The sequence below is a fragment of the Corvus cornix genome, chromosome Z (genome assembly GCF_000738735.6).
Source record: "Corvus cornix cornix isolate S_Up_H32 chromosome Z, ASM73873v5, whole genome shotgun sequence".
Taxonomy (NCBI): domain Eukaryota; kingdom Metazoa; phylum Chordata; class Aves; order Passeriformes; family Corvidae; genus Corvus; species Corvus cornix.
The window spans coordinates 74,436,644-74,449,331 of NC_046357.1; positions in this window are offsets into that span (position 1 = coordinate 74,436,644).

Below are 12,688 nucleotides of genomic sequence, written 5' to 3' on the forward strand. Positions count from 1 at the left end.
TTTGCAGGTACGATGTCTAAAACATGGGTCTAATAAAGCATCATCATCCTGCTCTTCATTGTAGATCCATCCATAGTATTTTGCACACATTGAAGCTTGCTAACTGGGATATGCCAGGTGGTGTTGAGCACAGTGCAAGAATCTGTACAAAATTTAAGGCACTGTTGTTCTTCTGTGCCCCCTGGCACTGGACACTCCAGTCTTGTGTCAAACTTTCCTCCCTTGTTCCCCTCCATTAAAAAAAAAAAAAAAAAAAAAAAGGATAAATCAGCAGGTAAGCCCCAAAACCTTGGGGGAACCTGAACACTTAGATATTTACCCAGCCACATCAGTCCTACTCTGCCCAGGAAGAATGCCTCCTCTCCTCAAGCAGAAATACAGAATCTCATTAAAAAGGAAGACCCAGCTGCTGAAGCTTTGTTCTTTGTTTCTTCCTATTTAGTCTGTTTTCCACTCCTGTCTTTGTGCAGCCCCTCTAGCACCACACGCTGCAACCACAGAGGCACTCCGTGCTTCTCCCTGTTTTTCCCTTCTGTACATTTGAGGTGATGATCTTGCTGGCTTGCAGACTTGCAGGAATGATTCAGTAGGTGCTCACAAGAACCGTGGCAGTATTGGCTATTTCCCTAAACCCCTTCAGACAGCTCATCCCGCATTTGGAAAACATGTTTTAAAGGAAAAACAGGACACAAACCACAGAAGTGCTCCCCATGACAAGTTTATTATGTTTATTTAGTGTGAGGAGCTCTGAGCTGTGCGCGCTCTCACAGACCTGGCTGCTCCTTGTCACAATAAAGCACAATATAACACACAGAGGGGAGCTCCAGTGCCATGACCTGTGTGCAGCAGTGGGAGCTCTGTCCCCTCCGCCTCCATTACAGAATAATCCACTTCTCCTGGGGAGTTATGTATCAGCTCCTTGCTGAGACAGCAGACTGCATCCTAACAGGCCCCAAACCACCACCTGCCCTTTGTCAGGCTCAGGGTTCAGACTCCAGATGGAGGAGTAAGGAAACAAAAGAGCCTTTAGAGCCCAGTTTTACCACCATTGTAAGCAATGCGTGACCATACAGTGCTCGTGTCCACTGTGGTCCGTGTCCTGCGAACACTGACCTGGTCTAGTCGTGTTCCAGGCCTCTCTAACTGTAACATTTTCCTCCTCAAGCATCTTGAACCGCTTGTGGTGGTTTCAAAATGGGTTTGTCAGTCCCTAATCGAGCACAGACTCTCACAAAATACCCAGTGAAGAACAACACAAGGAGAAGGGGTGAGAGCAAGCCGGTAAAAAACAGTGTCATGGACTGGATTTTTGTGTGGCTTCAGTCATGGCTGAAGGGCAGGAGCAGTCCCCAGAGAGGAGGAGAGCACCCAAGGCTGATGAAGTTGAGGAACCCTGTATCCCCCAGAGCTCACTGCCTCATTTCCCAAACCACACAAGAGCTGCTGAGGGCTGGCAGTGTGGGGGATGATGATGATGTTGGAGATGTTGTGCCCCATACCCCAAGTCTCAGGCCTTCCCAGTTGTTTTCTTACGTTTAGACTTGTGCCTTTCACCTAAGCCCCGCCACAACCAGGACAGTAACCTCTCGAGTGGCCACAGAGGGTTTTTATATCGGTAACATTCAGTAATTTTGAACACCTAGTTTGTGTGACCTGGGAGACGGTGTTCCAGAACTCTTCAACCCCATGTAACATTTCATATGTTAAAAGCACTAATCCCATGGTTTAGAACTATGCCTGAAGTCACTTCTAAGAGAAAAAATCAATGCTGGAAAGTAGCTTTAATGAGCATGGAAGGAAAAATGAGATTAGGTAACAACACCACCAAAGATAGAAAGAGAAAATTAAATCCCATAGTTTTCCTACAGATCAGGTGAGCATCAAGCCATCCATGTTAGAATCATGGAATCCCAGAATGGTTTGGGTTGGAAGGGACCTCAAAGCCCATCCAGTGCCACCCCTGCCATGGGCAGGGACACCTCCCACTGTCCCAGGCTGCTCCCAGCCCCAATGTCCAGCCTGACCTTGGACACTCCAGGGATCCAGGGGCAGCCCCAGCTGCTCTGGGCACCCTGTGCCAGGGCCTGCCCACCCTGCCAGGGAACAATTCCTTCCCAATATCCCATCCAGCCCTGCCTTCTGGCAGTTTACACTTGTCCTAACCCAAATAAAAGTGACCATGTTGCCCATTTTAACCAACTTTGCTCAAAAAAGTTCCTTCGTTTGGGCCAAAACATGCATACTTTACAGTAGAGGTCAAGCCTCCTGCATTTAGGAAAGTTCTTTCCCCAGAAAAAGTCCCACAAGTCCTTCTTGGGTCTTCAAACTGCTTATGGTCATGAAAGAATCACAGAATCACAGACAGTCTTGGGTTGGAAGGGACCTCAAAGCCCATCCAGTGCCACCACCCCTGCCATGGGCAGGGACACCTCCCACTGTCCCAGGCTGCTCCCAGCCCCAATGTCCAGCCTGGCCTTGGGCACTCCAGGGATCCAGGGGCAGCCCCAGCTGCTCTGGGCACCCTGTGCCAGGGCCTGCCCACCCTGCCAGGGAACAATTCCTTCCCAATCTCCCATCCAGCCCTGCCCCCTGGCACTGGGAAGCCATTCCCTGTGTCCTGTCCCTCCAGCCCTTGTCAGTTGTCTCCCTCCAGGTTTCCTGTGGCTCCTTCAGGCACTGAAGGAACATATTGACTGTACACCCCCCAACCTCGCCCGTGAAAGCAGCAGGGTGCCATCCCTATTCCACCCAAATTCTCCCCTGGAACAGTTTCACCCCTCACACTGGAGCAGGCACAGGACATGTGAGGAAATCCCTGTGTCAGCACTGTGCCTGTGCCAGGCAGCAGCACAGAGCTCCACCTGCCAGGGCTGCAGAGGCTGCCCAGGCCATGGGTCTGGGCCAGGGTGAGTGAAATCCGCTCAGACAGTGCTGAACCAGCACAGACACACAGTAGTGAGCTCCAGAGCTTAGCAGTAGTCCTACTTGGACTTTCCTTTTATCCCTCTAAACCCATCTCTAGAAGCTGCATTACAGCATCTGATCCTTGGAAGTGTCCGAGCAGTTTCTATTGCAGTTCCTCCTGTATTTCAACAAACTGCAGATTTTTACTTTGTTATGAAACATTCAATCTTGAGCATTCTGGAGATAGAATAACTCAGTCTAAAAACACTCCTGGTTAGAGCATGCCGTAGTGTTGATGGGGAAACTGGCCAAGAGACAATTAGAGACCTCATCAAAGCAAGTGGAGTCTTCAACAGATGGGTTTGCTGTTAAGCAGTTCCACAGCCCCTTTAGGAATCCTGAGGCATCTCTACTTCAAGCTTTTTGGAGTCAGAGAAAAAAACTGCACCAAGTTTTCTGTGATCTTACTTAGGAGGCTTGGGGGTTGCCTGAGTTGTTTTGCAGCACTGAATTCACGCAGCTGAACCCAAGGCCATCTCTGGTTGCATGGAACCTGCTGTGCTTCCAGCCAGAGCCTCCCCCTCACCTGTGCCCTGGTGCCTGCAGGTTTTTGGGCAGTTCAGCTGCCCACTAATGGAGCTGTGGACGTTTCCTAGATGAGGACATTCCACCATGTCAGAACACCCACCAGCTTTATGGGGAGCAGCACTCAGCACGTGAAAAAGAGCTCAGGACAGGAAAGGAACGCCTTACCTGGTTCTGATTCTAAGAGAGCCAAGACTATTGATGAACTATTAATTATCACTAAATAAGGTGAAGGATGTTCCCTAAATTGTATTTAGAGGCAGAAAGAATGGGACCTATGCCGACTTTAAATCAGCCAAGTGATTTAAACTGCAATCCAGATCTTAGTCATTTAAACAACTGTAACTCCAACATCTGCAATCCAACATGTTTTATCCTTTTATCACAAATTATAATTGAAATTCTCAGTCCTGCGCTCTTCTGCTGTGCTGCTGCTACAGATTTTGGCCATTTCCACCTTCCAAACTCTTATTTGTCTATTGCATGCCCACCTGGAACAAACTCACTTGGGATGACTAAAAAAGCTTTACTTCCAAAAACCTCTGTTCCAACAGACTGCTGTTTTATTCTCTTTAAAGTTTTATTCTCTTGAAAGTTTTATTCTTAGAAAGAAGACCCTTATCAAAACTTTTAATCTCAGAAAAGACATTATTAGCCCCCATTTCAACATAAAATGTTCTTGTTTTGGAGGGAAAAGAAAGATTTCAATGTAAATGTAAAGAATAATGCATCAAAATGTCTACAAAATTTACAATTCACTAATGTGTACGATGCTACCAGAAGATACTCATAGAGAATGACAATAGGAGTGTGTCCAACTGGATATTATACCTCTACCAAAAGTGCTAACTAATCTTAGCTGTCCTTGTGATTTACAACAGCACTAATGGAAGCAGTTTAGCAACATTTTCTGGCAAGCAAGAGCATGTGCACTAGGGACAGGGAGAAATATCCTGCACTGGAGGGAGAGAATGTGTTTGCTGAAGGGGAGAAGGAGCCTGTCAATGTAAAACACACGAACAGAAATAAAACGCTCTGGGTTTTCCTCTGTGTTTCTGTGTATCCATTAGTGAGTATATAGATCAGACTCACTGGCACTGAGAACTAATCTAAAAAATGTTGGTAGTATCAAGACCCAAATAGGACCAAAATAGTTTTAACTCATATATTGAGTCTTTTCAACTGCTCCAAAATTGCCCAACATCATTCATGTGAGGCAAAGATGCCTCCAGAACCCATTTAGCCCCGTTTCTGCCATTTTGTGACAACAGTGCTCCATTTTGTGATAATAACTCCCCATTGTCTTTATGCTTGGAAGCCTGTCTTCCCTCACAATTTCTTTTTCACGTACAATTCCTTTTTCCTCAGATGCTGGATTATCACCAGTTTGTTCCTGCAGGATAAGCTCACATGACACTATTTCTGCTAAGTCTAACAGAAGTAGCACCTCACCTGAAATTGTCACACCTGACAGCTGATCTGCCCAGAATTTTCCTCCCCTTCTGAGAAAAGAAACAGTCAGCTATTGAAATGTACAAGGAAGATATTCAATATCTTTGGTTCTCTGGCTGTATCACTGAAGAAAGAATACTGGTTCTGTTTTCTCAGGAATTAGTTTTTCTTGACCATTGTTTCTTGTTCTTTTGGCTCCTGCTTGGTGGCTCCTTTCCACAAGCAGCCTGGAAGAGAGAGTCAAGGAAAGCTGTGGGGCCACCAGGGAAATCAAATGGCATCATTACAAGTGACACAAACAGTAAATGAAAGTCTTTCCTTCCTCAGGCCGTTTACATTTCTAAAGGCTTGGGTGACTAGGATTAATTAAATCTAGCACCAGTGAATTCAGCAGAAGTTAAGTAGATCTGTTTCATAATGGTAATAAAAGTGAAGAGGCTAGAAACAGGAGGATATTTCTCTTTTCTACCACATCTGGTTGAAAAAGAGTATGTTTTTCTAGGCAAGCATGAAAATGGAGAGGAAAGAGGAGTTTTCCACTAAAAAAAAAAGAAAATAAGCTGGTTGATTATGATTATGGAAGTGGTAGGGAATGAATCAAACCAGGAAAAGCTGCTGCCAACCTGCACAAATGTTATGGCTGATTGGCAAGATTCAATCACGTAGGAGAACAAACACCAGGCTGTTTATCTCTAATCAGTGTCTGCGGCACCGAGCGGATGGCAGGGCCTCCTTCATCTGGCTGGAGTGAGCAGCTCCTCTTTCACTGTGGGTGGATCTGTGATCCACAGAATCACGGAGTCATCGGGTTTGGAAAAGTCCTCCGAGGTCATGGAGCCCAAACATGAGCACAGCACCGCCAATTCCAGCACTAAACCGTGTCCCCACGTGCCACCTCTGCACGTCTTCCTTACCCACGCGCAGGACACGAAACATCCCTGGTGCTGCACAGCAGCAGGGATCAGTCAAGACAGCAAAACTTAAGAGGTGCAGCCATTTTCCCAGCAAAAAAATTTCTCATTTCTACTGCTCTCTGCTTTCTAACATCATCTGGAGAGAGAGAATGTGGTTCCCCCTGGTTCTCCAGCCCCAGGCTCTTTGCAAAGAGCAAAGAGGCTGCCGCATTGTGCATAACCAGGACAAAAATGTTAGATTTGCTCTCCACACAAAAGTCAGCCTTTGGCCTTTGTTTGCCACGTGTCCTTTTGTTACTAGAAGCTTTCACCACTTGCACCTGGAATAATGAAGGACATGCAAACAGTGGCGTAGCCTCACCGGTCTGTTCTCATGGAGGGCTCAAAAGGCAAGTTCCTAACTGTCCCTCAGGGAAAGGACATGAATTATCATTTTAGAGATTCTCTAGAGATGCCTCAATCTTTGCATTTTTAAGTTAAAACATTCCTTGATGTTGTCCAGGCCAGGTTGGATGGGGCTTGGAGCACCCTGGGATAGTGGAATGTGTCCCTGCCCGTGGCCAGGGATGGCACTGGATGATCTTCAAGGTCCCTTCCAACCCAAACCAGGCTGTGATTCTATGATTCATATCACATTTGCTTGTAATAGGCATTTTTCTGCATGTCTGGGCATTAAAACAAACAATTTCAGAGGTAAGAGTTCCTACAGATTTCCAAAGTACACAGCTCTTAAACCATTAGGTCATCATTGGTTACAGTTATTCCCAAACTTTGGATCAAGTGTCTTTGCAGACTATGAACCACAAAAACCAGCATCTTCACCAAACTGCCACAGACCTCAGCAAAAGCAGGACTCTGCCCTTCTTTGGGGTTTCTCACCAGTGCTCGACTGGCATAAACCCTCCATAAATTTTGTATCTAGGAAATATTTTAAACCTGAAACATTTCCACTGGCATTCCTAATGCTGGCTGAATGTACCTGAATGTTGTGTCCTACCTGGATTAGTCCCCTACATGTTTGCCCAGGGCACAAGGATAAGGGCAGCTGCACATGCCTTTGGGAAAGGCTGGGGTTTGCAGAAGACTCAGGACTTCAAGGAAAATTTTCCTGCTGTGGATTCTACAGAGAAACATTCCCATCCCTGGAAGTGCCCAAGGCCAGGTTGGACGGGGCTTGGAGCAACCTGGGACAGTGGAAATTTTAGCAAATTTTTAGAAAATGCTAATTAGACCTACTAGAAAATACAGATCAATATAAACTGCAACATATATAGAGAAAGGCTTCAGCAGAAGAGGTTCTTCATGGAAGGGGAGCAATTAATCCCACTGCCACTCAAAAAGCCTGAGGCAAGACATGGACATTTGGGTAAGAGAAGCCACAAAAGATGTCTGAAAGCAGGGCAGGTGCTGATGAAACCCTGTTTATGGTTATGGTGATAAGAACTAGATTTCTTCCTTTTTCTGTGAAAGAAGTTGCATTCTATAGTGTATTTTGTTCTGAAGTAGAACAAGGGTTTGGGGGGAAAATGGTAATAACAAAAGTTTAAAAATACCTTTTTATAATAGAATTATTATTTTATTGGAATAATCTGAAAAAATTTGAGCAGCTGAAGAGACAGACAAAGCCAGAGACCTGGCAATCTTGGGTGGAGAGTGGATAAGCACGGGGAAGTCTCAGAGAGTCAATGTTTCATGGGGGAAAGGGAATTTTAGTGGAAAAGCCACTTATGTTTCGGTGAGGTAGCAGTCAGGAAAAACAATCCCACTGAAATTAAACCTCAGTTTCACTTTGATTAACCAAGACCGAGTGCCTTGATGAGGAATGTGGTAAGGAACAAGGTCCAAGTCCTAAACAGAAGGAGAGGAGCAGCAGGAAGGCACATCCGTGCTTTATCTTGGTGCATAATGAAGCCTATAAAGACTTCCAGAAATATAAATGTATGAGGAACTCTCAGACACCTTCTACACATTTGAGAGTAATTTTTCATAAATGCTATTGTCCAGAGTCTGGGGACTGCAGGAAAAACAAGGTTAGACTTTTTGCCCCAGCTCCAAAATCCAGACCTGTGCTTGGGAAGGAAAACAACAGGAGCAAAAGTGACAGCTAAAATGCCAGGTTTTCTTGGGACAGCAAATCCATACAGGAGCACAAACAAAGCTGCTCTGATTTATCATGCTGACTCTCTCCCATAAGGGCTGCTGACATAAAAGACTCCCCAGCTAAGAGAGCCTAATAGCCCCCTTCCTCCCTGCAGCACAGAGCTGGCAGGAAATTCCAGACATCCACGGAGCTGAGCTCCTGAAATTAAAGCTGCCATTCAGAACCAGCCTGAGGAAAGCAGCAGCACTGAAATTTAGCATCTCAGCCATACCTGCATTGTAAAAGCTTTCAGTTTTACCATGGTGGGATTTTGGCATAGGACAACCAGAGTTCACCCCTGAGTTGCTGACATGTTAAATCTAAGCATACCACTATTTGTGCTGTGAAACCACAGTTTTTATTCCAATTCCAATTCTATTGTGTCTAGCAGAGGCATTTCTGATGCAGGGAAATAAGGTAGGATTGGGATTGCACTGTACTTGAAGAAAATTCCATCATACTTCATGCTTTTTCTTTCCCTTTTTTTTTTTCTTTTTTTTAAAAGCCAGACTTCCCAAGATAAGACGTGTGTTGTAATGATTTATGGACATCCACACAGCAAAGACTGGAAAGAAAACCCTTGTGTAAGAAACCTTCAGAAAATCCCAAACCATAGAATTTAAGATGGTTCTATCACCATTATATTCCTGGCCATTTTTATAGCCGTGGGTTGCTTTCTCAATTATTTTCCTACAGCAAGTCCTATTCCAAACAATAAGCAGGGAAAAGCATTTTGGACTGCAGCAAGCTGCAGGACATGGAGCTTTAGGGTGAACCCACCACTGAACTGCTGACTGGGGAAAAGTCTGAGGAGATGTTTTCAGCCTCATGTGAGTAAAAGCAAAAAATTGTGTGATGCCACCATTAGGACACATTACCAGAGGTTTATGTATCCAAAAATATTTCATGTTTTTTTAAGCTTTCCCAAAGGAATGTAGGTTCTTGCCAATGGTAATGTCAGATCACAAAGGTGTCAGTCTCATACACCAACACTGAAAATCCATTTACAGTGTAGATGAACCTTTATTCACATGCTCAACTTCACTATTTAGCTGTTCCTAACTAGAAGGAAAACCACGTGTACCTACTCATTTTTACTCTTATCAAGTTCATCAGCCCCTTCAGCTTTAACATCACAAAAGATGGCTTTTGTTCTTATCCCAGGCCCTTACTAAAACTGCAGCCCATCTCTACTTCCTCACTGCCTCTGCCTTATTGAAGTGTTTGCCACGCTGCCTCAAAAACAAAGTGGCAGAAATGTACAGAGCAATGACTCAGATGTAAACAAAGGTATCTGCAGCCTGAAGGCTGCTTTATGATGGTCTTGGGCTGTTATGGAGCATATTTCCCGGTGAAGAAAACCGATAACCCCTTTATCTAAAAGACAATGTGGAAGCAGAGACGGGGAGTTTAATCGCTATTTCTGCAGCCTGCCTTCAATGCAAGCTCTTAGTATGTGCACAGTGATCCTCTGAGTCAGTGACTAAACTGATTTTTAATATATTTTTAGATGGTTTGGGATGAAAAAAAAATACCTCAGAGAACTTCATGTATAGAATATTTAAATTTTCTGGCCTAAATTAATACAGTCTACTGTCAAATGTTAATGGCATGACCTAAGATTGACATTCTTGGCTTTCTCAGTCATGTATTGAGCATTTATTAATTAATGACAAGGTGTTAGTGGAAACAATTAGCTCCAAACTCGTTACTGAGTGTTTTCCAAGCAATAGATATATATTTTTAGCATCTCATCAGAGAAGGGTGTCTCAGCAGCATGCATTATTGTTGTAGGCATCGTGGTCAACTGGACTGCTCTCATGAGAGGGGCTGAGAAGAGATCATGTAAAGCCTAAGTCAGAATCTAATCGAAGTCCAGATCTAACCTTTTTCTAGGCAAGATCTAATACATACTCTTAAGTCAAACTGGTAAGGGGAAAAATCGATATTTTATGAAGATTTGCTCTCTTAACTCAGACACCCGTGATGTCACACTAGCACAGGTAATTGCATGACTTTCTTCACTTAAAAAACGTGACTCTGCTTTAGGGTTTTTTAAAATATCTGAAATTAAATAGCACTGTGCCACAATTACCTTAGTGCTGCAAGCAGATTGAACCAGGATGCAAAACATGCCAATATTCCAAACATAACATAATAGCAAACAAAAAACCACTGTCTTTAAAGGGGAAACTCATTTTCTCATGTACAGGAAAAGTCCTAAAGGTGTTTTTGCTGGGATTTTTTTTTTTTTTTTTTTTTTTTTTTTTTTTTTTTTTTGCTTGTGGACTGTCAGAAGCTCTTTCACAGGGCCTCTCATAAGAGGCTGATGATAAGAACCCCATGGGCACGAGGGGAAGGGCACAGCAGGGCCATGGGTCAGGGATGGAGACGCACGAGCATCTGCAGTCACGAGCGATAAGATTGACAGGGTCAGTTCCCCTGGTGCTACAAGAGCCAGGCAGAAGATAAAATACAGTGATTTACCTTAGTTAAAATTACCAGTGCCTGCAGAAGAGCTCGGAAGGCCCAAGTGCATGGGCAGTAAAAGGTGTGCTGAGAGGTGTGACCTGAGCTGCTCACAGACCTCGCCACAAAGTTCAGAGATAGAGGAGATTGAGCCCCTCCAGAGCTTCCTTTGCCACAGGAAATACATCAACAGCAGCAGTCCTTCCCTTTATCCTGAGCTGGTAAAAGGTACCAGACCTTACAGGTGAACATTGGCATGCATGTGGTAAAAGAAGTTAAATTTTGGCTGTGAATTCGTGGTACGCTTGGGTTATCCCAGGCAGCTCTGACTTGAATCTCACCCAGCAATAGGAGGTATTTATATCTTCCTTCTCTCAGTCTAAATAACTTGCTCACTTGGGCCAGTCATTTTTCCTGTTCTTGGCTCCAGCCCTCCCATTAGTGAGTATTATAATGTTCAGGAAAAGAAATCCAGCTGGTGCAGCGAAGACTCTGCGCAAATTAAATGGGAAGCTTGCAGCATGCCTGTTTTTCATCTAAACAGCATGTGCATTTAAGTCAGGGTTACAAAAGCTCCAGTGTCTTCAAGACTTCACTTATAGGCATGTCTCTCAAAAGAGAGTGAAAAAATTTTGAGTTATCTACATCTATTTTATCTCAAAGTAGCCTAAGGAAATATAAGCTTAAAACTATCACCTTCTCTTCAGGACCAGCCATACTTTACAGTAGAGGTCAAGCCTCCTGCATTTAGGAAAGTTCTTTCCCCAAAAAAAGTCCCACAAGTCCTCCTTGGGTCTTCAAACTGCTTATGGTCATGAAAGAATCACAGAATCACAGACAGTCTTGGGTTGGAAGGGACCTTAAAGCCCATCCAGTGCCACCCCTGCCATGGCAGGGACACCTCCCACTGTCCCAGGCTGCTCCCAGCCCCAATGTCCAGCCTGGCCTTGGGCACTGCCAGGGATCCAGGGGCAGCCCCAGCTGCTCTGGGCACCCTGTGCCAGGGCCTGCCCACCCTGCCAGGGAACAATTCCTTCCCAATCTCCCATCCAGCCCTGCCTTCTGGCAGTTTAAACTTGTCCTAACCCAAATAAAAGCGACCATGTTGCCCATTTTAACCAAATTTGCTCAAAAAAGTTCCTTCGTTTGGGCCGAAACATGCAAGAAATATTTCATCTGTGAGGTTCTTAATATTTTGTGCAATATGTAATACTCAAGTGGTAATTTCTAAAAATTATTCCCTGAACAGAAACTTCATTTCATCTTTTATGAAGGTTTTAAATTATCTAAAAAAGCAGCTTCTTGAGAGTTTTGGTTTTTTCATTCTTTCTTTGTCTTCTTTTTCCTCCTTAGCATAATAATGCTTGACAAGAAATCTAGAGACAAAACTAAAATTACATTATATCTCCTTTATCTTCATTTTGTATTGTACTGGGATAGAGCAGAGCACTACAAAGTGTCTTCAAATCAGGTTTTAGAAAGTTAAAAATAAAGGATCGTGATGGAATTAGAAGACTCCCACAGAAATTTGATAGGAAGTAGTGCCAGTCACACAGACATTGTGTGCTTGGAAAATCCCCCCTCATCAAAATGTACTGTACAATTTCTTGTCATTAAAGTGCAGTAGAGAAATGAGCAGGTGAACTACCAGGACAACTGTTGCTGATGTGCAGGAGGCCAGCTTTGATCCCAGCTGTTTCAGAAGATTAATTGCTTTCTGTAAAACCTCCTTGATTTTAGAGCTGCACTGCTGGATTGTGGAGCTTCATTCCAGTGCCACAATCCAAAATCCAGACTGTGCTTTGTGCCACTCCCACTGGGTGATGCCCTTATTTGTAGATGGTCACCACTAGTCAAGATAAACAAATTAAATTTCTTTCTCATTCCCAGTCACCCTCCACAACACCCCTTTTCTTCACCGTTTAACCTGATCCTGAGCAGAAACTCAGGATTTTAATTAAGGAAATTAAGTCCTTTTTAAGCCAGCAGGAAGCTCACACCACCATCACCTTATTCCTAAAGTGATAAATCCTGGATGGAGAGAAGGAGAGGCATTTTCATGGAAAGAAACAGGGTTTCACCCAAAACGTGTGATGTTTTTCAGGAGGTATGTGTTGTTTGGAATCTTTTGTGACATTTCTTCCTCCCTTCCAGCTGCCCACAGGGATTCCCGTCAGCTCACTATCCTTGGTGGCAGGTAGGCCTGCTGCAGGTTAATAGTGAT